At 40.6% G+C, this 26,522-nt stretch overlaps 1 protein-coding gene across 3 annotated transcripts in view; it reads right to left on the bottom strand.

Moving 5' to 3' along the window:
- si:dkey-30c15.13 (uncharacterized protein LOC558731 homolog) overlaps positions 1 to 26,522 on the bottom strand; it is a 191,242-nt gene that overhangs the window by 92,569 nt on the left and 72,151 nt on the right. The window lies entirely within an intron of this gene.

Below are 26,522 nucleotides of genomic sequence, written 5' to 3'. Positions count from 1 at the left end.
ATGGACAAGTTTCTCAGCATTAGAGAAGGAGAGGAAGGAGCGAACACGGGATATGTTACGGAGGTGAAAGTAAGAAAGTTTCTTAATGTGATTTATGTGGGTGGAATAAGTGAGGGAGGAATCAAAAATGACACCAAGATTTTTTACAGTAGAGGCAGGTCTGATGAGATCACTGCCAAGATGGACTGGGAAGGAGCTCATTTTATTAAGTTGCATTTTAGTCCCAATTTGCAGGAGTTCAGTTTTATTGCAATTTAATTTTAAAGAGTTCTGCTCCATCCAGGTTTTAATTTCACTAAGGCAGGTTGTGAGCTGAGAAAGCTCTGATGAAGTTCCACTTTTAACATTGAAGTAGAGCTGGGTATCATCTGCATAAAATGATAACCCAATCCATAACTACGGATAATATGGCCAAGGGGAAGCATATAAATACAGAAAAGCAGAGGACCAAGGACAGAGCCCTGAGGGACTCCTTGTGTGACTGGCACGGAGTTGGATCTGCTGTTGCCAAGACTAACAAACTCTTGCCTATCACTCAGATAGGACTTGAACCACTGGAGGGCAGTGCCAGAGATACTCAGCATGTTCTCCATTCTGGACAGTAGGATGTCATGTCTGACTGTGTCAAATGCTGCACTGAGGTCTAACAGAATTAATATGCTAGTTTGTCCAGAGTCTGCTGCCATAAGCAAATCATTGGTTACCCGTAGCAGAGCAGTTTCACAGCTGTGCCGCGCCCTGAATCCAGACTGAAAGGGTTCCATCAAATTATTAGAGGTTAGGTAATTGGTGAGTTGGGAAGCTACAACACGCTCAAGAGCTTTTGACAGGAAAGGTAAGTGGGAAATAGGCTGGAAATTGTTAAGATTGTCAGCATCAAGGCCAGACTTTTTTAACATTGGGGTTACAGAAGCAATTTTAAAAGTGAGTGGCACGGAGCCAGTGTCAAGGGATGAGTTTATTATTGTTGTAACAGTCAGGATTATGGCACGAAGGCAGGATTTAAGTAGTGTGGTGGGGATGGGGTCCAGTACACAAGTAGTCGGCCTCATCTTACAAAGCAGGTTATTAACAAACGCAGAGGTGACTGGTGAGAACTTAGAGAAGGAGCTGGATGGAGTGGGAAAACAGGGAGAGATATAAACAGATGATATATTTATGTTAGTTGAATTATTTAGATCTTTAATTTTGTTACGGAAATAGTGGAGGAATTCCTCACAGACTTCAGTAGAAGAGGTAGTTGGACCAGATGCGGGTTCGAGTAGTTTATTAACTACAGAGAACAAAACCCTTGGGTTATCATGGCCACTTTCTATTATTCTGCCATAATGGGTGTTCTTGGCAGAAGTTAGTGCTTCTCTGTAAGCTCTTTGGTGGTCAGAGAAAGCCTGGATGTGCACAGTGAGGCCAGTCTTACGTGACATTCTCTCAAGGCGACGTCCAGCTGCTTTCATAGATCGCAATTCTGAGTTATACCAAGGAGCTGAGCGCTTAAAGGAAACCTCCTTATGTTTTAAAGGAGCTGTTTTATCTAATGCTGAGTGAAGGGCTGAGTTATAGTGGTCAACAAAACTATCTAGTGTTGGTGGAATAGGTGCAGACAGTAAAAGATCAGAAATGGATCCAGAAAGGATAGAGGGACAGATATTTTTAAGGTTTCTGTAAGAAATTTGTCGTTTACAGGTAAGAGGTGGGATAGGTAATGAGACAGTGAAAAATACTGCTTTATGGTCAGAGAGTCCCAAATCAGTGCTGTAAATGTTGGCAACAGATAGTCCAGAAGTGCAGATCAGGTCCAATATATGACCGCCAAAATGGGTTGGAAAATCAACATGTTGTGTCAAGTCAAAACAGTCCAGTAAGGACAGAAATTCATTTCTCAGTTTAGATGTAGTAATGTCAATATGGATGTTGAAATCACCAAGAAGCATAATTCTCTGAGAGTAAGAGCTTAGGTGGGTCAAAAGTTCAATCAGATCGGATAAGAAGGATGCATTGTATTTTGGGGGACGATAGAGAACAATGAGTGAGACAGGACCTGATTCCGTTATTAGTTTAAGAGCCAGGCATTCAAAAGACAATGGGCAGTCAATTGGGATTCTTTCAGAACTCCCTGCTTCAATTTTCTCCCGACGAGGCTCAACAATCCCTTTTCCTCCAGGCTTCACCCCGAAATGGTGTAATGCTGATTAATTTCTGCCTGCAGTCCTGGTTAACCCGTGCAGAAATCCAGTCCTGAGTATTATACTTGCTAAAGCTTGCGCTACATTATCTTGAAGCAATGACATAGAGCGTAGTCTGGGCATTTTAGGCCATGTATCCTAGATTAGTGCCACAGAGGCCAACTGGAAAGGGGTATTTAGATAACTGACAATATAAAGAACTGAGAATTTGCATAGCATGTTAGTGTTCTTATTTATAAACATTAACAATCAGCCATATGCGTTTGAAGTGCTCAGGTATAATATGCTTCTTTTTTAGTTTGCTCTTCCTCTTAATGTTAAATATGAGTTTTACTTGGACTAGCATAACATATTATAACAAGTACAACTGATTTCTATTTTGTTTAAGTAACATTGCTAGTTTAACGGTAGAAGTATTCATCTCATTGTGTTGCTTACCTTAAAAAGGAGAAAATGTGTGTCGGAGTTTCTTTTTTCTTTCTTTTCTTTTCTTTACCCCTTCAGTATTGCAAGCAGTCTTTATCTCTGTTTCTCCTGCATCACTTTTAAATAGGTCAAGACCACTTTCGTTTTCAGAGGCCCGCCTTTATCATGCTTAAATACGCCTTCCCTGAAGAAACTTGGAATGTTCAAATAACATCGGTCCCAAGCTTGACACGTAGTTGATTCAAGAATGCACTTTTTACCAAGGCATTGACCTTTGCGGTTTTGCCATTAATGCAGCTTCATCTCCAGCATGAAATAAGTACAACAGCTTCCTTTTCGCACAGAAACATGACAGCTTACATCCTGGCTCAGAGCACAATACATTCCCTAATTCCTTTACATAAAATCAGTTAGCTAAATGTGCTTAATTCTTTAAAACATATAAAATTCTAACTTCATAACTATTAAAAATACCATAACTGGAAATAATTAACTACCGTGGTATGTACAGTTTTAACCAGTTTAGTACCAACTTTAGTTCACTTTCAACTTAGTTGGGGATTACAACAATTTAAAAAAATGTGTAGCCATATTTAAAAATATTGTTTAGCCTTCAGAGAATAAAAGATTTCTGAAACCGCATGAAATGTCTGTTGTGTCTGCCAAAGTCCCCATCAAACTTAAAAAAACATAAAAGTGAGGAATACAGCTGTTTTGCCTATGCAAACTTTGATCAAAAGCATCCAAAATCATATACTACCACACTAAATAGAATGTCAAAATAGTGCAACTGGTATACTACAGTACTTTGACATGCCATTCAGTACAGCAGTATGTGATTTTTGGATGCAGCCAACATGTTACATTAGCTAATGTTAATGTAGCCCACGTCTTTTGCCTTTTGCTTAGCCTAATCAGCTAAGGTACTTAAGAATGCATCGGGTATTGCCTTCCATCTTGATTGTGATATTATTGACAGAATAACTGTGCTTTAGATGTTGTATTAATGGGTGGATGTGGGGGGGGCGGGGGTTCCAAACAAGGGTTGAAGCATAAGGCCCCATTGATGTTCTGTGAGAACCATGGAAAAACTAATATATAATGTAAAACCCTAGCACTCACCTAAATTTGAATAAGAACTACACTAGACCAACAAGCAATAAACAAGTACACTCTTAAAAATAAAGATGCCAGAGTGATTGTTCAGAACGATATCATAAAGGTACCATTTTCTGGTTCCCAAAAGACCCATCCACATGAAGGATATAGAAAGAACATTTATTTGTTTAGATGCAACATAAGCTTCATACAGTAAATAACTGTGAATAGGTTACAAAATATTTGTGAAATGCCAAAGGCTCATGATTTCAAAGGATCTCTTGCTGCATAGGTATGTGACACAGGCCAAGTCTAGGTTTTCTTAATCTGTTAGTGGAATGTTAGGTTTCCTACCAAACATGAAAGATTTCTTTTTTTTCCCCTACTTATCTAAAAGTTTTTCAAAGCACCAAGAGCCACCTTTAAATGCAAAAAAACCTTTACCAGAATGAAATTGTGGTTGGTCAAGCCATAGTTCTACAAGAAAATCATAAAACCCAGTAAAGATGGTATAACATGCATTTAAAGAACCAGAATTTTGAAGAGTATATGTAATAGGTGTGTGGATAGAATCAAAAAACAACAGAAACACCAACTGAAATTTTGTGCAATAGGCGGAGAGGGGCAGAGTTTGCAATGTTAAAGCTTAGGATTACATTACATTTGATAGTCATTAGAACACAGTTTTCCAAATCAAAATGAGTCTAATCCTTTAACTGCCTACTGAGAGAGAGAATGACAGAGAAGGAGAGTTAGAGGAAAACATTTAGAAACATTATTCTGGCATCTAATTATTTTTACAGGTATTTTTAAACTGTTAATACAAAACTAAGAAAACAATGAAAACAAAAGTAAAAATAGATTAAAAAAAATGTAAAAAATAAAAATAACACATCAGTAGGTTTAGTTTTTTTCACCAGTTTTTCACACTCTGAGTACTTTCCAGTTGCCAATAAACTTTAGCAGTTGTTCAGTATACAAATATCACACCATTGGACGGATTGTACAAAGTCCATCTTATGCTCACTCAACAGAAACATTCTGCTCAGGTATGTCGTGTATGATTTTATTTTCAAAAAAGGATTTCTCATAACCGTGCAAAGTGACAGGTAGATATTCAACAAGTAAGTTTTCAACACAATGCAAGCACCTGAGTAGTAAGCTGAAAGATTTTTCACTGGTGACGCATATCAAGGATGGTCCACAAGGGATTTGTTGATCAGTACAATTACTACTGTATATATCCCATAAGTGTAAAGAAACCCGCATCTCAAAGTCAGACCAAATTTTGTTTCAGTGTCTGAGGCGCTGGACAAGTTTCTGTACCTGCATACTGCTGTTACTTGTGAACAGACTGAAAGTCTGTAAGGGGTCACCTGTATTTCCAACATCAGACTTGCGCATTGGAGGTCAAAGAACGTCAGTATTGAAAGTTGCCCAAGGCGTTTGTTGCACCAAATAAAATTTAGATGCATAGCGACAGAGTTTACCGTTCATGTAAATTAATTACTTTTGTGTGCTTCACTATCACTAGAACTAAAAAAGCTGCCGTTAGTCGTTGCTGTAAACTAACTTTTTCTTCTTCTTGACAGGTTGGGATCATATACAATAATCCATTACTGCCATCTACTGAAAGACCTGTCACTGTTAGTACACAATGAATTAATACATTAATAGCTTAACAGCTGAACTTGATGATGTTTCACATACAGTATACCGATGCAACGACGCTGGACAGGTTACATCAACCTGGGATGAGTGACCAAAACAATGAGCTAGTATTACACCGTCTATAATAGGAGCGCATGTTAAAAACAGCACCTCTGCACAGTCGTGGGTGTATTTTCCATCTACACTGTAAAAAATTTCACAGAGCTGCCAGTCATTTAACCTTCAAAAAAACGGTCACAAACATAGACCACTTTAATGTTTGTTTCCGTAAAATTAATGTAGTACTAGGGTGTCGTATTATGTTAATCATTATGGATGCAATGAGAAGTCAAGCAAAACGACACCTTTCATTAGCTAACTTAAAAGATTACAATATGCAGGTTTTCAGGTAGCTCAAGCCACTTCTTCAGGCAAGATGGGGTCTGAGCTGCCTAGAAAGCTGGCGTATTGTAATATTTTTAGAGAGCCAACAAAATGTGGCATTTTGCTTGAGTTCTCTTTCTGTCTATTGCGTAAAAAGACAATTCGTCCTTTTAAGGATCACGATTTACGTCATAGTCTTGTAAAGGGCGGAGAATCCATCTGATTGCACATTAGGCTACGTGACAATCTCAGGGATGACAATGTCGACTAGTGGTGGGCGTGAGAACTGTGGTATAACGGTAAAGGGTTTAAAATGGGAATGGATTGAGAAACCAAGTAGCAGAAAAGTTTCTTAGAAAGAAAAAAAAAATGTATATATGTTTTTTCATAGATAGCGAACACTCCGTAACAGGTTAGAAAAAGAAGACACAGCAGAACAAAGAAGTGATTGCAGACCAGTTTACTCGGAAAAGTCAAAGACAAATACTGGTATGTAAAACAAAACGAATGACCATGAACTAGAACTATTTACAGCTGTCAACAAACTTCTCATTGTTCTGACCTTTATAGAGACGTGATAAGAGAAAAACGCAGGCTCGCCACACAGAATTCACCTCACGTCCTGTGCTAGTTATTCCTATTTCTGGTCATCGCCTTCTAGTCCACCTAACCATTCAGAACTCCCCGCTTCAATTTTCTCCCGACGAGGCTCAACAATCCCTTTTCCTCCAGGCTTCACCCCGAAATGGTGTAATGCTGATTGATTTCTGCCTGCAGTCCTGGTTAACCTGTGCAGAAATCCAGTCCTGAGTATTATACTTGCTAAAGGTTGCGCTACATTATCTTGAAGCAATGACATAGAGCGTAGTCTGGGCATTTTAGGCCATGTATCCTAGATTAGTGCCACAGAGGCCAACTGGAAAGGGGTATTTAGATAACTGACAATATAAAGAACTGAGAATTTGCATAGCATGTTAGTGTTCTTATTTAAAAACATTAACAATCAGCCATATGCGTTTGAAGTGCTCAGGTATAATATGCTTTTTTTTTTAGTTTGCTCTTCCTCATAATGTTAAATATGAGTTTTACTTGGAGTAGCATAACATATTATAACAAGTACAAATGATTTCTATTTTGTTTAAGTAACATTGTTAGTTTAACGGTAGAAGTATTCATCTCATTGTGTTGCTTACCTTAAAAAGGAGAAAATGTGTGTCGGAGTTTCTTTTTTCTTTCTTTTCTTTTTTTTACCCCTTCAGTATTAAAAGCAGTCTTTATCTCTGTTTCTCCTGCATCACTTTTAAATATTTCAAGACCACTTCGTTTTCAGAGGCCCGCCTTTATCATGCTAAGCCCATGATAAGATTTGCATTTCATGAATCACTGCAAATTGAATCTTTTGAATCTGAGCCAAAAATAAGAAATTCCTAATAATAGCCAGCATGAGATTCGCCTTTAGTTATGCATGTTGACTGATTTATGTTTCCTTACATGCCTCTTCTTATACAATATAAGCTCAAGGCATTTTAGTATAATGCACAGTGGCTCTGTGGTTCGCACTGCATTCTTTTGCATCAACCCTCCTGAGTTTAAATATCATGCATAACATGCGTTGCACAATTAGTGTCATTCTAAAACCTACTTGGGAATATACAGGCGAGATTCATTGTCAGAGAAGGGGGGAAACCTGTTGTTTGAAGGAAATAAGAGAAGCCAAGAATGAAGACAAGTGATAAGCTGAGAACAATACTGGTGGCCACACAGTGGCGTAGCTAGGATTGGGAGAAGGAGGTGACATTATGGGCCAAAAGACTCAGTACAATTCGTATGTAAGCACTCATGAATGAAAAAAGTAAAATACTCAAATTTTTATCCACAAATGCTTCCAAAACAATTTTCAGACTGTCCTTTTTTGACGGCATCAGACATAGCAGTTGAAATTTTTGAGACAATAACAAAAATAAACAAACATTACACTGATAATAATTTATAGAAAGATAAACAACTAATTTACAATTTCGTTTCATTATCAACCTGAATGCGTTCTTGCACTGTGCAGAAAACATCCCCACCTATCACTTGTACACTACACTGGTTCTGGTTTTTGCAGCATAATTATATTAAACTAATAATTAGAACATGGCTTATCAGTGTATCTATACTATATTCTTGTCTAGTTAATGCTTATAAATAATTGTATGTGAAAAATTATTTGTTTCTCTATATATGAATAAATCTATGCAAAATGTATCTTAATTTTTCTCTATATGTCATTTTAATTTTCTATGTAAATAAGTTAACATATTTAGACATGTTGGAGGGCGGCAAATTGAAGCACCGCCCCGCCCCAAGCAGCACGAACTCGAGCTACAACACTACAATTTCCTGTTCAAAAATGTAATGGGATGCTTCTCCCCAACGAAATCCTGAGATAGGACAGCCCCCAAATCAAACATACTCCCATCTGTCTGCAGAATGAACTCCTTAGAAAAATCCGGATTCCGCAGAACCAGGTAAGACGACAAGTGGTTTTTCAAGTCAGAGATGGATGATTCACAATCGTCAGACCAGACAATGGCTCTGTTCTTTCTGGCCTTTGTCAGGTTAGTTAGAGTGGGGCTCTATGTGCAAAATTCAGGATGAACCTCCTATAATAACCAACGGGTCAGAGTAAAGCATGAACCAGCTTCTGTGTTTCCGGATATGGATGCTCAAGCACCTCACCCACCTTATGCAACTGAGGTCTGATCAAACCATTTCCCATAGAATATCCTAAATAGCATGTTTCTGACATACCCAATTTACACTTCTTTTAAAATCTACACAAAACCAAACAGAGCCATGTGGTTTTGGCAATAGAACAATTGGACTGAACCTTCTGATTTTGCTCTTGCAAATCACACCCAAATCGAGCATCTGCTTTGCTCATCACATACTAGAGTCCTCTTTGCTTCCAGTATACGATACGGGCGGATCTGTACCTTAGCACCAGGCTCTGTCAGAGTCTTGTGTTCAGAAAGTTCAGTCCTGCCAGGCACTGCCAAAAACACATCAGACTTCCTTCCGATCAGGGACAGTAATTCAGCTTTCTGAGTTTCCATCAAATCATCACCAATAATAACCTCAGTCTTAGAGACTGCAGCAGCAGTGGCCAACACCTCATTAGGGTCATGCCACTCCTTCAAAATATTAACATGTAAGATTTGAACAGGCTTTTGCCGTTATAGTTCAAAGTGCTCAATTGTTTCTCCACTGCCCTAGGACCAGCCATTTCACCAGAAACTTATGTGGGTCAGACAGGATTAAAACAAGTACCCAATGTTTGCTTCTCTTATCATAATTTAAGTTAATTGGTTATCATAATTATGTTTTTATGTCTCCCATTCACACTGTTGATGCTCCACAGCTAAAGAGGACAATTTAGAAATTTGTTCCTGAAGTGAAATGACCCATTTGACAAAACTCACCCCATGAGTTTCAGTGTGAATCCCCGTCCATTCTTCCCAAAAATTATCCAACATATCTTGTGGTAGCCTGCAAATAATAGTTTAAATGGACTTAAGCTGGTAGATGCCATAGGGAATTCTTGAACAGAGAACATGAGAATGGGCAACACTGTTTCCTAGTATGTTGGGTAGTCATGTGCCACATGCGGAATTGTCTTCTTTAAAGTCTTGATAAATCATTCAGTCAGGCCATTTGTCTAAGGGTGATAAACAGTGGTGTTTAATTGTTTAATTGCAAGGCTCTCACATAGCTGTTTCATGATGCAGGAAGTAAAGGATGTGTCCTGGTCAGTTAAAATCTCACATGCAATGCTAATACAAGTGAAAGCCTCCGACAGATCCTTTGCAACAGCCTGCATTGTCATTGCTTTATTTAGTCATTTGTGTTTTATACATATACTAGTCATTTAGCCCGTTACAATAATGGGCACTAGAACAGTAGTGCATAAATATTAGTAGGAACAGTCTATATTAAATGGCAAGGGACTTTGACCTCATTCTTTTTGTTGATCGTATTTTTCTTTCTTTCAGCCTTTCTTTTGTTGATGTTTACTTGCTGAGCTGACCGTTTTTCGTGGGCTGCCGCCGTGTACTGTGTGTCTTTAATTTTCTGTGACAGTAATACTGTCTTGTAACGCTCTATTCAATAAGGGTGCGCACAAAAAGGCGAGCTTCAAAAGGGTGACCTCAATTGAGCGTGGCGAATAAAGGCGTTCGTAGATAATTTAGTTCAAATGGCTCTGTAATATGTGAAGAGCAACAAAGGTGCAAATCTTTATTTACGGGCGCCCTTTCGAGGCTCTCCTTTTTGTGCGCGCCCTTATTGAAGGATGCCTGTGCGCGCCCTTATTGAAGGATACCGTCTTGTACGTCCGCTGGCTTGTACGTCCATAATATACCTTTAATTTTCCCTGGCGGTAATACAGGCGTGCACGTCGGTACTATGCCTTTAATCTCCTCTGACAGTAATACTGGCTTGTATGTGGCTGTAATATGCGTCACTGTATTGTGTACCTTTAATTTCCTCTCGCAGTAATACTGGTTTGTATTTCCATAAAACGCCTCTAACTTTCTCTGACTGTAATATCGCGCATCGCACCGTGCCCCGCACATGCGCATTTCACCAGAAGACACACACACGGACACCTGGACGCACATAGGGATTTTATATATATAGATGAATCATGTATTGCATTATTGCTGCATTATTCTGTACCAGTTTGGACAAGCAACATATTCTTTTCATTGTACTGTAGGATATTGGAAAATTAAGCTCAACTGACTTTCAAAGAAAGAAATACAGAAGTATCTGAAGAAAAGATGCTGTACTGGACATCGCATCTGCTTAGAGGAGCCTGAGATAGCCTCAAAAAATCTCAGACTTATTTAGTATGGTACAATTAACAGTAATCTTACACAAAACTGTGATAATGTTCATATTGTATGGAGGTACAGTGTTTTGTAGTTGACATTATTGTTCTGGAGATTACTCAGTTCAGTTTCTTACCTGGTTACTATCAGGATAATAATAATAATAATAATTCTTTACATTTATATAGCGCTTTGTAAAGTTCCAGAGCTAGCCACTCCTTCTGACTGCAATTTACCCTTAATCCCATTCTATCAGTGTTTGATGTCGAGCAGTATTAATCAGACAGCAGTCGCATCATAGCAGAGACAAGAGATTTAAAAGAATGAATTTGACAGAGGTTCTTCAGTTTAACATTGTCTATAATGCCTGTATAGAAATCTCTTCTCTGCTGTTTCTCTGCTTTTCAAAATTCTAATGTTTAGTGGTTTTGAATCCCTTCTTGCCTTTTGTGGTTAATGATTTTTGCATGTTGGTTTTGGAAACTGCACCTGTGATTGTCTTTGTTCTGTATTTTGTCCTCCTCCCTATTTCCCGTTTTAATGATTTTGGATTTTGAATTTCAAATAAAGGTAATAGAATTATATCTACTCATTATGACTTTGAAGTCATCACCTCCCTGAGTAAGCCACGGTTAATTTGAAAAGCTGAACTTGTTTAAGCCAGTTTCATTTCCATGCCATGCCAGGCTAAGCATGAAGTTTAGAGGAGTGTTGTGGAATTATGCTGCATTTCATTTACCTCAGAAGTTGGATGTCCAAGCTGGAAATGACGTTACACCTGAATTGATCGTGTTGTGCTTGCTCCATCAGAATAAATAACAGCTGATAACAATGCATTATGCAATATTTAGTGTATCCAAACACCACAGCAACATGTCCACCAATAGAAATTCCTGTTGAACAGAACTTTGTGTGTGACTGATTTAATGAAACAGAAATAGAAGTGTTAATAAACATCTAACAACTAAAATTCACGGTGTACATCGCCATTTTAGATTGATGTCATTTTCTGAAGTCAGACAAACTCAGCTTTGACAGACAGGCTCTGAGTTTCCAAGTTGGAAATCCAACTTAAGGGGGTGTAGTAGTAGAAAATTCCAACTAGGAGTATGGAGGTTCTGACTTCTAAATTTAAATGGAATGCAGCATTACAGTGTATAGTGTCACACACGTGCGCATGGGAAACAGCTGAAGGGCCTAAACACTAGTAATTCTACGCCAGGCCAGGGGGCGGCAGAGTGTACTGACTATCTCTCTCAGTCCCTTGCAGACCTTTCCCGGGAAATCCCGCCTCTTGCCGGCTCCAAGGATGACGTCACTTCCAGGCACGAGGACGCCACTCCCAGTTCCTGCAACAACAACTCCCAGTTCCTGCAACAGCAATTTAGCAGCCGAGCATATTATACGGGTGGCTGCCGAAACTCTTTATGATGTCTCTGACTCATTCTTGTTACAGTGGTGTAGTCAGCAGGATTCGACTTTCCCAGAAGAAACCGGGAAGGAACCTTGGATATACTCAGGTAGGAGAGTACCAGGGCCGTGTTTCCGGGTGGGGGGGCGTGCTCAGCGGTCCAGAGCGGCATGGTGCAGGCTTCACTCCCACCAAGGGACAACGAGCCCCTTGTCCTACACAGCGAGAATGTGGAGGAGACTCACCGACGTGGGCTGGTTCCTGGGGTGAAAACAAAAAGGGCTTACTATGTTCTCTCAGAGGAGAGGACTGAGCCACCCATTGGGGCCAAGGTCCCAGAGACATATGGGCTATCCACAGACCAGCAGGTAAAACACCTACAAGCTTGGGAATATGATCCGGAGAGATCAACCCGGGAGCAAGCTAATGCTCTCTAGGAGCTAATGGCTCAATGGCTGAAGCCTTTTGAATTAAACACTAGGCAAATTGTGCAGCAGGTAGCCTGCTTTATTTTACTGAGAGGTCTTCCCAATAATTTTGCCCAGCCGGTCTGGAGAGACTTTCATTCCATGGACGAGCTAATAGCTCACGTAAGATCTAAGCCAGCCTCACAATCTGTGAGAGCAGAACAGTCCTCTAGTGGACTCCGCAGGGATTATGTCCCACTGTATAAGTCCCTTCCATTTAAACCAAAGCCTGTCCCGATGTCCCCGGGGTGCGGGAGCGCGGAGGGATGCGGGTGGAAGGAGGGAGGACGGTTATGTGCACTTACAAACCCCCTGGCTACTGGTCATACGGGAGTGGTAATAATCAATGGATTTAGAGTTACAGCCCTTCTAGACTCCAGCAGCAACATCTCTGTTGTTGATTGCCGTTACGTACTACCGCGACAGTGGACGAGAAAAAAGACCAGTATCCGGTGTATACACGGCGAAAGACGTTTATATAAAACCGCCCTGTGTGTCATAAGCTATGAGGGGTTAGTGAAAAAGTTCTCCGTGGCGGTCCACCCACACCCACCTTCTCCGGTGATCCTAGGGCGGGACTGGTCTGACAGTAAATGTGGTGTACTGATAACTACTCCCCGTAACCCTGTAGGCCTAGTCATAGAAGGGACAAACCCGACTCAGGCTGTTTCCATGCCGTGTAACCTGCCAGAGGAGAGAGATACGGAAGACTACGAGGACGACGGGGAGGCTCCTGGGCCGTCGCACTTAAACACGTCATCAACCCGGGCCTCGACAAGTCGGGAGGACTCCCCGCCCCTTGAGGTCAGTCCGGACCCTCTCTCCGAAATACTAATTCAATTAAAAAAAAAACACTGGCGTCTTTCAGGAGAGAGCAATGGAATGACGACTCCCTGAAGTTTGCTAAAAATGCAGTCGTGCTTGTCAATGGCCAACGCACTCATCAGCCCATGCCTCGCGGCCTTCACTTTGTACTAGACAACGATCTGTTATATCGAGTAGCTGATCATGAGGGTGGGGTGCTGAAGTTGCTGCTAATCCCACGGATCTACCGGCGGCAGGTTTGCGAGTTGGCGCATGCCCACCTCCTGGGAGGCCATTTAGGCACCGAAAAGACTCTAGAGCGGATTAAGCTCAGATTTTATTGGCCGGGAATAAATGAGGAGGTTCGCCGTTTTTGCATCTCTTGTCCAGAATGTCAATTACGGCAAATTCCTAGGAGGGACCACGCTCCTCTTGTTCCCCTCCCCCTGATTGATGTTCCCTTTGAGCGTATTGGGGTTGACATAGTAGGACCTCTGGAGCCCTCAGCCTGAGGACATAAATATATATTAGTCCTTGTAGATTATGCTACCCAATATCCAGAGGCAGTTCCGCTACGGGAACTAGTGGGTGTATTTGCACGTGCCGGGGTCCCTAAAGAAGTCCTTATGGATCAAGGGACGCCCTTTACCTCAGCGATGTTCAAGGAAACGGCCAAGTTACTCAAAATAAAGCACTTAAGGACCGCGGTGTATCATCCTCAAACCGATGGTCTTGTCGAGAGGTTCAATCAAACTCTCAAGCAAATGCTGCGCAAGATGGTCAGTGCGGACGGGAGGAACTGGGATCAGCTCCTCCCCCTCATTCTCTTTGCTTATCGGGAAGTCCCTCAAAACTCTACGGGGTTCTCTCCCTTTGAACTGTTGTATGGACGACAACCCCGAGGATTATTGGATGTTTTAAAAGAAGGATGGGAAGGAGAGGCTCTTCCCTCTGTCAATATATTAGAGTATATCGCGCAGTTACGCGATCGATTCGGAAAAATCCGACCTGTTTTAAAAAGTCATATGGAAGAGGTGCAAGCAGCACAGGCCCACTATTATGATCGTGGCACGGCTCTCTGGGAGTTCCAACTGGGGGATCGGGTCATGGTGTTGGTCCCTACCTCGCATTCTAAGTTGCTTGCCCATTGGCAAGGCCCGTATGAAGTTAAGGAGAGGAAAGGGCTCGTCGATTATTTGGTGAAACAACCCAATCGTCGGCCAAGCGAGCGGGTGTATCATGTCAACTTGCTGAAGCCGTGGAAGGAGAGGGATCCCTCCTCCGCTCAGCCCCGCTCTTTCTTTGCTCAGAATGACAGCCTTAACTTCGGTCCCGACTTGAATGCTAAACAGAGATGGGAACTCAAGACAGCGATCTTGTCCGTCCCGGAAGGTAGTGAGTGAGCAACCCAGAAGGACCTCTCTGATTGTACACGACATAGTGACAGAACCCGGAGTTGTCGTACGAGAACGCCCATATCGTCTTCCTGAAGCAAAGAAGGCAGAAGTGGAACTTGAGATCAAGCGCATGCTGGAGCTAGGTGTGACTGAGGAAAGTTATAGTCCCTGGTCCAGCCCAATTGTCTTGGTCAGTAAGCCCGACGGGAGTTGGAGGTTTTGCAATGACTTCCGGCGACTGAATCAAGTCTCCCAGTTTGACGCCTATCCCATGCCTCGCGTGGACGACCTCCTCGAAAGGCTTGGACAAGCGAAGTTTTTGACCACACTTGACATGACAAAGGGGTACTGGCAGGGTCCTTTAGCAGACTCGTTTAGCACCCCTAGTGGGCACTGGCAGTACAGGGTCCTCCCATTCGGGTTACATGGGGCTCCGGCAACTTTTCAGCGTCTGGTGGACAGAGTGCTCCGGCCTCATAACGCGTTTAGTGCTGCTTATTTGGATGACGTTGTCATCTATTCCAGCACATGGAAGGATCACGTGCGGCAGGTGGAAACGGTATTGCGGACACTGGGTGAAGCTGGGCTTCGAATTAACCCAAAGAAGTGTTTCTTTGGATTAAAAGAAGCTAAGTATTTGGGCTACCTGTTGGGTCGTGGTGCCATGAAGCCACAGTGCTCCAAAGTTAATGCCATATTAAACTGGCCCCGTCCGAATACCAAGCGACAAGTGCAGGCTTTTCTCGGGTTAGCTGGGTACTAGCACCGGTTTGTGCCCCGGTTCTCCAAGAGAGCAGCACCCTTGACAGACGTAACAAAGAAGAGAGCTCCAAACCACGTGGTATGGACTGACAAGACTGCTGCTGCATTTTGTGACCTAAAACAGTCCCTTACGTCAGCACCCATATTGAAAGCACCTAACTTTGCACTTCCTTTCATACTCCAGACGGACGCTTCGGACACAGGCCTGGGGGCCGTGCTGAGCCAAAGTGTCAATGGTGTTGAACACCCTGTTACGTACCTGAGCCGGAAACTGCTGGATTGGGAGACCAGGTATTGCGGCAGTGGAACGGGAGGCTCTTGCGATAAAATGGGCGATTACGCAGTTGAGATACTACCTCTTGGGCCGTGAATTTACTCTGGTGACGGACCATGCACCCCTCCAGTGGATGGCCCTTCACAAGGAGTCAAATCCACGGGTCACTAGGTGGTTTCTTGACCTCCAACCATATAAGTTATCGCTTGTTCACCGGAAGGGTTCTCTCCATGCCAATGCGGATGGTCTCTCTCGAATCCACGACCTCTAGGACAGGTCCCGCCTCTTGACGGCCCCAAGGATGATGTCACTTCCGGGCACGAGGACGCCACTCCCAGTTCCTGCAACAATAACATCATTTCCTTTCCAGGCCTTTAAACCGGCCATTTTGCCTCAGTACAGGCAGTTCTGTTCTGGACTCTGAACTATACACATCGTGTACAAAAAAAAAAGCAATTTAGCAGCCAAGCATATTATAGTATACGGGTGGCTGCCCCAACTCTTTATGATGTCTCTGACTCATTCTTGTTACAACAGATAGATTACATTTTATTTGTCTCCAAGGAGAAAACAAAATTTTGTAGACGCTCAAAAAATATAATAAAAGCAAGCAACAACTTACTGGCTTGTCTGATTGAAATTCTATTCTGAGGAAAGGGTTGGCACTGTTGCCTAATGCTTATCCTCCTTCCTCCCCGACAGATCAGATGACAGGCAGTTCCAGTGATGTCACTTCTGGGTCATGGCCCCACCCCTTCTGGTCTAGCTTCGCCTTAACGGGCCCCACTGCCATTTTGTTCCAGGTGTCTGAGAAAGACCTTATTACTATTACCCACTGTTTTTGCTATTTTTTCCATCAATTATATGGGGTTCATCTTCAAGGTGCCCAACTGTTTATCTAATCGTATCTGGAAGCGTTTTATTCATATATAAAAACAGCAATATAGTCAGCTTTTTTTTAGGTTTACAAATGTTCCTTATATAGTATTGTAGTCACATTAGTAAGTGATATGAAACTGTGGAAGCCTTGTCCTTTTTTTAGGCTCCCGTGTGGCTGACACTAAAGCTGCTCATTTGAAGGATGGAATGCCAGCTTATACTGCTGTTGACTAAGCACTGATGGCATCCCAGGCTGATGCATCCTGTGAGTGCCATTACAATATGTTTCCATATAAATGTATATTCTAGTATACATGCATTCCATGCTCTTGTATGTAATTTTTGTCTCTAATTTTGTAAGCTTTCTCTTTAGTTTTCTTTTTGTATTTTTAGAAAACCATGGTTTGTCACTGTTGTATCTAGTAATTGCCTTCACTGAAATTTAGATTTCCTGACAAAAACTTTTGTAAGAAGTAACTGTGCCAGTATACTCATCTAAACCATCAGAGGTATCTCTGAATACCTCAGAGTAGATTCCAATCTGTCCTGTAGTCTCCCTATAGCCTCACTGGTCCACTTATGTACTGTTGTTATTTATAGTTTTACTGTTTTCAGTTTCTGAATATATTAATGGAGAGATATCATGGCATGATCAGAGTTGCTCAAAGAGACCCGTGGAATGACATAGTAAGCATTAGAAATAGCGCTGAAACAGTGTTCCACAGTTTAACTTGTTGCACATTCCTCTAGATAAGGTAGAATTATTAAAGTTGCCCAAGATATTAACTCTATCTGGATATTTATTCTCAGACCTGATCAGCTAAAAGCTGCATTGCATTAGTGCTATTGATTGAGGTGGCACATAAACTACAATCAGAACAACAAATGTGAATTCCCAGCTCTTTAACCCTGCTTTCTGCCTCTAGTGTTGTTTGTGACTCTCTCTTCCTGCGTTTTTAACTCCCTTGTCTTGATGAGGGGTACTTGTGTATACTGCTGATTTAGTGTCTTGCTATGGTGAGGTCAGATGTGTGGCTAAAAACTCCAACATCGAAGATAGAAAAACTTGGAAGAATCCATTAAATGCCAATCAGCATTGAATATTTTATTTTCAATAAATTGCCACAGGGATAAGTTAAACAATGAACTATATCAACTATATTCATTACCCGGACAGGAGGCCAGAGTAGAACGACAAACGAAATGGCTGGCGGTAATGAGAAATAACTTTGTGCCCAGCCAGTATCTTTTAACAGACAGACTAATAAGAAGCCAAAAATCGGGAGCATTCCATTTCCCATATAGCAGGTGACAGTGGTCCTCGTATGGGAACCCAGTCCGGTAATGCAGCCCTGTCGGGGTACTTATGTACTGATGGTGGGAGCTGTCGAGGGAGGACCACCCTACTTTTTCTATGCCCTGGAAGTGCTTCCCTGAAGACATACAATGGCACCAGAAGCATTTCCAGCATGAACAGGAGCCCACTGCTTCACATTGGTGAGTCAGAGTGGGGAGGTAGTGGGCAACACTCAGTGGAGGTAGTAAATAGGAAGAATTGTGTATTTATTTTGTAATTGTGGTTGATATTTAGAGAGAGGATTGTAAAAAGTGCCTTGTAAGAATAACCATCTTTTATTTTTATTTTTTTGTTAAGTTAGGTTTAGGTTTATTTGTCATATATAGGTTAACACAGGGTCAACATTACAATGAAATGTGTATGACGAGAAAAACAAGTCACTCAGCCTAGATCCAATAAAGCTAAAAATAATTTAAAAAAAAAATTACAAGTTAAAAACAGACTAGCCATATAAGATAAAATGTGTATATGTGTAAAAAGTGTGTGGTGTGTTGCTGTGTCTCCTTTCTTTGGCACCATCTTGTACCATGAGAAAGCAATCCGTACTGCGAGAGATGAAGAACTGGCAGGCCAAAGGGGCAAGGGAACAATAAATAAGAAGATGAAGGAAGGGTCAAATCAGAACTGGTTTCTAAACAGCAAAAGCAAATCATTAGGTCTCTAAACCTAAAATGTGAACAAAACTCTTAGATTTTTTAAAAGTTTTTACAGTCTTTTATCTATAAAAGTCAGGAACCAGAACAATATTAAGTAAAGTACTTTTTAGTAGTGTTTTTTTCTACAAAATTGCACAAGGTGTTACTCTCGATGCCAGCTTAAATAATGTTGTGATAATGTCATGCAATGCAACTTCCAGGAAGTATCCCAAGCTTATAGGAACGCAAAATAACAATGGCCATTGAAAAAATTTTGGCTTTACGACAGACAATAAATATGACAATAAAAAAGTGAGTTTGAAGCTATCATAGGTTTGAATTGTCTAGAGAAATGTGCAGAAAGTTGCAGGAGGATTTGGACTTTATTCTGTGAGCTGGACCCAACAGTCTAAACAAGATAATTTAAAAAAGTGTCAGATTAAATAGAAATGTAAGACACTTTTACTGGCTTCTTTCTACTAATAATGTGTACATTGAGTGGAGGGAGGAGTAATTGCTGAATTTAAAAACAAGTTAAACATATCCTTTATTTTGTACCATATTTCCTTGTCTTAATATCTCCACCATGGTTGCAGGAGAGGGATAAGCAGTTCTAACATGACTGCAGTTCTAAAGGAACACACAGCCAGAGATGCTGCCCTTTCCCTTCCCTGTTACTTTACAACATTAATCAAGCTGTAGTCACATGGTGGTAGGAGGTACTGGTAATAAAAGTGTGAGCTAGAATAAAGTTCTATCTTCTGAGGTTATCGAGGATTTTCTTTAACCTTTGTTTGTCTCTTCTCATTTTTTCTAGCTGTTTGCCTGTGGTTATTTACCTTTCGTCTGACCTCTTTTTAACTATTGCTTTCAAATTGCAAAGTTGTATTAAAATCTAAAAAGCAATAATTCATTTCACACTTCATCATACCTATATTGGTTTTGGCTCACTCTGATATACTGTACTGTATATTCCACTTCACAGGAAAACATTTTGTGGCATGGCCAGAGAGCCTAGCTTTTCTTCTAGGAAGACTAGCACCTAAAAGCTCTTCTACAGTTGCTGTTACTTCTTTAAGTCTAGACATACACAGTGTGATATTTAGAATTTCTGATCAAGTGACTTCTCACACTGCATGTTAGAGTCACCTGTAGTAGTCTCTTGTTTAAGCACGTTTGTTTGGCCTAATTGACATGCCATGATATGGGTGCTGAGACTATACATGTACAAGGCTCCTGACAGGCAGTTTTACCCAGTGACATTTTGCAACAAAGCTTTACCCATTCAAAATAAATAAATAAACAGGCTTCTCAATATGTCAAGAAAAAAGAGTTACATTGGTTACTCTTCCTTTATTGTTCACCGAAACTACAAAGAAAAGAAAAAGTTGTAAGTAGACATGCAGATGGTTGGGAAGGCACCTCTTATAATAGCAAGCAGGCCACTCCACAGCTTTGGAGCCCTGTAACTAAAAGCTCAACCTCCCACTGTTATTTTGTTAATCCTTGGAGTCATAAGCAGACCGGCATCTTTAGATCTTAATGTGAGTTTTAAGTAATGATTAGTTCAGATTAGTAACAGGCTTTATATATTAAAAGGAGGATTTTGAAATCAGCCCTAAACTTAACTGGAAGCTAGTGTAAGGAATTGAGAACTGTAGTTATGTGTTCTTATTTTCTAGTTCTTGTAATAATTTTGACAGAAACATTTTGAATTAAATGAAAGCTGTATAAACAACAATATGAACAGCCAGTGAAGACCACATTACAGGTATACGGTCTGTCTATTTTACAGAAAGATTTGGAAACATGCAATCTATGCAGTTACAGTTGTGTGTATTTATTTCAGTGTCTTTTAATAAACGCTCCCTAAAATACGATTGTTATTTGCCATTTAGTTAAATGTGCGTTGCTATCAAAAAAGTGAAAATTAGCAAGACAATGGCAGTGCCTAATATATAGAATACGACCACCATATGCATGACTTTTGCTGCCAGAGTTTGTTTAACCAGGTTTTCATGCTCTCCATCCAACCAAAGCATTTTCTCTGCACCATGTCTGTTGTTATTGCTGTTGCCATGTGTACACTTGCTGCTGTGGGTGTAAAATTAATTTTGGAAAGTTTGATAGCAACACCCAGTGGCACAGTGCAGAATTTGTGTCTCCCCCATAATAACAGAGAAGGGGACTCATCCCTGCAAAAAGTATTTACAACAGAACCCTAATTAATGTTAGTCCCATAATTAGACTTTTCAAACATTTAACGTTTTTTGGATGTTGCTGTTGACATGAAAAAGCTTCTTGTCTAAAGAAGTACAAGTCCTTTAAGGCTTTGCTCACACAGTAACTATAAGTACAGTGTCCTCCATAATGTTTTGCACAAAGACACATTTTTCCTTGATTTACTCAGTTGTGATTAAAGTGCACATTGCAGGTTTTCATTTAAGGGTATTTACACACATTTCACTCACACCATATATAAATGACAAGTTTTTCTACATGGTCCCCCCATTTCAGGAGGACCATAATGTTTGGCACATAGCAATGGCAGTCATATTTAGCACTTTGTTGCATACCCCTAGCATGCAATGACTGCTTGAAATCTGCAATTCATAGAAATGTTGAGGATTTTCTCTGGCAAACTCTGCCATGCCTCTAATGCTCCCATCTTCTGCTCCTGCTTGTTTTGGGGACTTTTCCCCTTTAGTTTTCTCTTCAGCATATGGAAGGCATGCTCAGTTGGATTGAAATCGGGTGATAGCCTTGACCATTCAAGAATTTTCAGCTTTGAAGAGCTCCTGTGTTACCTTAGCAGTATGTTTGGATGATTATATTCTTGTAGGATGAAGCTCTGTCCACTGAGTTTTGAGGCATTTACTGAAACTTCAGCAGATCTGATGTTTCTATACACCTGACAATTCATTGTGCCACTGCCATCAGCAGTTCCATTATCAATGAAGATAAGTGTACCATTACCTGTGGCAGCCATACATGCCCAAGGCATAACACCACCACCACAATGCATTAGAGATGAGTTGGTATGCTTTGGATCTTGGGCAGTTCTTTTTTGTCTCCACACTTTGCTCTTGCTATCACTCTGATGCAGGTTCATCTTTGTTTCTTCTCTCCACAAGACTTTTTTCCAGAACTCTGCAGGCTCTTTAAGGACTTTTTCACAAACTGTAATCTGGCAATCCTGTTTTTGTGGCTAACTAGTGGCTTGCATCTTGCAGTGTGGTCTCTGTATTCCTGTTTATGAGGTCTGCTTCAGAGTCGTCTCAGACACGTCCACAGTTGCATCCTGAAGACTGCTTCTAATCTGTTGAACAGGCATTTGAGACTTTTTATTTACCATTAGTGAGGATTATTCTGTCATCAGCAGTGGAGGTCTTCCTTGGTCTACTAGTCCCTTTGTGATTACTGAGCTCACTAGTGCCTTCTTACATCTTATTGATATTCCTGACAGTTTTGGTAATCTTACTGTTTTACCAATGTCTCTATTAGTTTTATCCTTGCTTTTCAGACTCATAATGGCTTCTTTGACTTTCTTGTCCTCATGTTGAACAATGTGTGGCAGATGACCAGGCATCCTGACCCGCTGGGGTGCCTGGAGGAAGGAGGAACAGCCCTACTTCTCCCTGGGTGCCTGGACAGTCCTAGAGCCCTGGAGGACAACACTTCCACCACACCATGAAGCACTGCTGGACCAGGGGTGGTGTACACCTGGAGTGCTTCCGGGTGCAATGGCAGCACTTCCGCCACACTGGGGACTGCTGCTGGAAGTTCATCATCAGGCACCTGGAGCACATCCGGGGCATTATAAAAGTGGCTGCCTCACTCCATTCGAGGAGCCAGAGTCGCATGGAAGAGGACGGAGCTTGTGAGAGAGGAGTGGAGGCGGCCAAAGGTCCAAGGACTGTACAATCGTGTAAATATTGTAAATAATGGAGAAATAAACGTGTATGTTATGGACATTGTGGTGTCTTGTCTGTCTGTGGCTGGGCTATCTTTTACAAATGGCATCTACAGAATGCAAAGGTTATTTGTAGGTGGAAACAAGCCTAGGTATCTTATGCCTGCATTGATGAAGCAGTGAAACACACCTGAGGAATCTCAAACACCTGTGACGTCAATTGTCTCAAATATTATGGTGCTCTGAAAGTGGGGGGGTGGAGTTTCTACATGGTGGGACTGAAATGTGTGCAGATCCCCTCAAATGACAGGCAACAATATTAACTTTAATCACATCTGAATTGCTTGATTTTATAATTTAAAACTGTGGAGCAGAGGACTAAACCAAGGAAAATGTGCCTAATATGTCTTTTGTTATAAATATTATGGAGGGCATTGTAACTCTATCCTGATTCCACAGGTATTCCACAGTCATCATAACATACTATTTTTTCTGTTCGCTTAATGGTCTCAGCCTCAGTCTCGGCCCTATTTTCTTTTTTCTGTTCTATTTTAGTACGTACATTGCATCCAGAAAGTATTCACAGCGCATCACTTTTTCCACCTTTTGTTATGTTACAGCCTTATTCCAAAATGGATTAAATTCATTTTTTTCCTCAGAATTCTGCACACAACACCCCATAATGTCAATGTGAAAAAAGTTTACTTGAGATTTTTGCAAATTTATTAAAAATAAAAAAACTGAGAAATTCCATGTACATAAGTATTCACAGCTTTTGCTCAATACTTTGTCGATGCACCTTTGGCAGCAATTACAGACTCAAGTCTTTTTGAATATGATGCCACAAGCTTGGCACACCTATCCTTGGCCAGTTTCGCCCATCCCTCTTTGCAGCACCTCTCAAGCTCCATCAGGTTGGATGGGAAGCGTCGGTGCACAGCCATTTTAAGATCTCTCCAGAGATGTTCAATCGGATTCAAGTCTGGGCTCTGGCTGGGCCACTCAAGGACATTCACAGAGTTGTCCTGAAGCCACTCCTTTGATATCTTGGCTGTGTGCTTAGGGTCGTTGTGCTGCTGAAAGATGAACCGTCGCCCCAGTCTGAGGTCAAGAGCGCTCTGGAGCAGGTTTTCATCCAGGATGTCTTTTTTTTTTGCTTAGTTATTTACAAACATAAAAACAAAATTCTGCAATAATTAATTATTTCAGCAAAATTGGATTTGGCCCATTAAAAGTATTATTAATGTTAGTATGTAACTATTTCTACTTCTATTTGTTTGTTTGTTTGTTTGTTCTATTACAGTTTGGCAACAAGTATTGCCTCCAATAAGGGAAAATTTAGAAACAAATATTTAGCACTGTATCTTGTCCAATTCTTTTTGCTCTTGTTTTATACAGTTCTTGAAGACCAAGCTGTGGCTGTCGACAGAGGTTATACCCCAGTTGGATTATTTTCTATTTTTTGGATAGTTTCTTTTTTTGTCACAGACAGATCCCCACACCAGAACAAGAATGAAAAAGTCGGTGTTCTCAGTATGACATGTATAATAGTTCTGTAGAATGGTAGTTGAAATGTTTTGTCAGCCTTCTTAATAAATAGCTGTGCTGTTGACATATTTTGTAGATGTATTGTGCATTTTCATTAAAGTTGAAGCTGTTATCCAATATGGTTCCAAGGTACTTAAAGCTACAAACTCTCTCAACTCTTCTCAGTTGAGGACCAGTGGTTGTACTGGTTCAGTATTGTTTCTAAACTTAATGGGCAGGCTCTTTTGTCTTTCTCACATTTAGTTGGAGGTTCTGCTCCTAGTACCACCTCTGTGTCCTCTTGGCATCTTCTTCAAATGTGCCACATTGTTAGAGGTGTCAATTAAATCAGTATCATCTGCAAACTTGACAGCTAAACAATAGACCCTCTCAAGCTATTAGTATAGATGGAGAAGAGTATAGGGGTAATCACTGTGTCTTGAGGAGCTCTTATTGATATATGATAAACTGCAGAAATATAATTATCAACATGAACAAACTGCTCCCTGTTAAGGAGAAAGTCCATAATCTGCTGGGTGAGATAAGGGTCCACCTGTAACTCCTAAAATTTACTGCAGAGGATATTAGACTTCTTTCATTTAAAGGCTAAAGTAAATCAATAAGCAAAATTCTCACAAAGGAATGTGGTTTCTCCAAACTTGTGTTGCTGGCATGCAGAATAGTCATGACTGTATCCTTCACTCTGTATGCAAACTGTAATGGATCCAAAGAGAAGCCGATCTGTAAAGTAAGGTGGACAAGAATCGGCCACTCCAGACATTTTGCTAAGGATGATGTAAGGGTCACTGGACGATAATCATTTAGTTCAATTAGACAGCTATTTTTTGGAATTTATAGGATTTCAGAGCTCTTCTAGCTCTTTGGCACTCTGTGCTCTTTAAGGGAATGATTGAAAAGCTGACAAAAAATTCATGAGGGCTCCCCACAGCATTCTCTAAGGACTCTTCCCTTAAGTAGATCACTACCTCAAGGTTTGTAAAGCTTCACTTTCTTCAGAACTTCTCTCACCTCCCCTTCAGTGAAATGAACTGGGAGTTGTAATTAAAATTTTTTAATTAAGTCATAATTAATTTTTGCATTTGTCTAATCAAAGTGGTAGTAAAATGTATTCAGCTCTTTAACAAATATAATAATAATAATTCATTACATTTATATAGTGCTTTTCTCAGTACTCAAAGCGCTATTCACACAGTGAGGAACCGAACCCACAATCTTCCACAGTCTCCTTACTGCAAAGCAGCAGCACTACCACTGCGCCACCTGTAGTAATCTATTGTATTTAACTCTGTTTTCTGCTGATTCTTATTCTTTCCTGTTAAAACAGACAGTCCAAAGCAGGACTGTCAGAAATTCTTCCATTGTTAAACAATCTTTTTGCTTTGTTCTTAGTCATTTTTAGCTTCTGCTGAATTTGTTTGCATTTGCTTATCTGTTGCAAAGGAAATGCTTTACATTTTGCCAACATTTTCTCTTTATTTGTTTTATAAAACCAAAGTTTATCCTTTAGGTAACACTTAATTGACTTTCCTTTACTGCCATTTCTTTCTTATTACTAGTGTGTTATATTATGTTTGTGGTTTTTGTTCCATCAGCATCTTTTGTTATTTGAGGCATAGTGGCTCACTGGTTAGCACAGCTGCCTTACAGCTAAAGTCACATTTGTGGCCACAATAATCAGTCCAACATAGCTGTCAGATGCTTCAACAGCCCTCAAGAGCACTTTAAAGACCATTGCACCAATATAATGCACTCAAGACTAGTTCATTTTCTCCATCGTCCTTGACTTCAATGCCTTGAACTGCCCACAATTTTGCTGAATTTGAGGCAAATCAAATTCAGCAAACTTCACTCATCATTAATCCTAATTCAACCAACAAGTATAGACCAAAACCTAAAAACAACTAGAGAAGGGGGCCTGACATTCTTATTATAATGCAACTTCTGAAACTCAGTTGGTTTGTTTTTTCATGAGGACCCTCCACCCCCGATGTTATAGCCCAGGGGTAGGCAATGTCGGTCCTGGTGAGCCGCAGTGGCTACAGGTTTTCATTCCAACACAATTGCTTAATTAGAAACCAATCATTGCCAATCTCAGACCTTATTTAATTTTATGGCTTGTTAGTCTGTGCAATGTAAGGCTCTTATATCGTATTTTTTTCCTTTCCAAGGATATCATCCAAATGATTTGAAGCCTAAAACAGATCATTTTCAGTCTGTCACATTTTTCTATTAAGTGTTTTATTAAATCAGACAGTGCATGATGAACACACACAGATGTAATTGGAAAAAAGCTAGCTGGAGAACTGCTGGCTGCTTTGTCTTTTAAATCTTATTGCTAATAAGGAGCAATTAAAACACTGAATGCAGCAGTTTAAGATTGAAATAAGCAATTAAGGTTGGAGAACCTTAACAAGTGAGACCACTGAAATGAAGCATTAAAATGTCACTGAAGCAATA

This window comes from Erpetoichthys calabaricus, chromosome 2 (assembly GCF_900747795.2).
Source record: "Erpetoichthys calabaricus chromosome 2, fErpCal1.3, whole genome shotgun sequence".
Lineage (NCBI taxonomy): Eukaryota > Metazoa > Chordata > Cladistia > Polypteriformes > Polypteridae > Erpetoichthys > Erpetoichthys calabaricus.
Note: the sequence above shows the minus strand (reverse complement) of the source record. Positions and strands in the feature narration are given on the sequence as shown.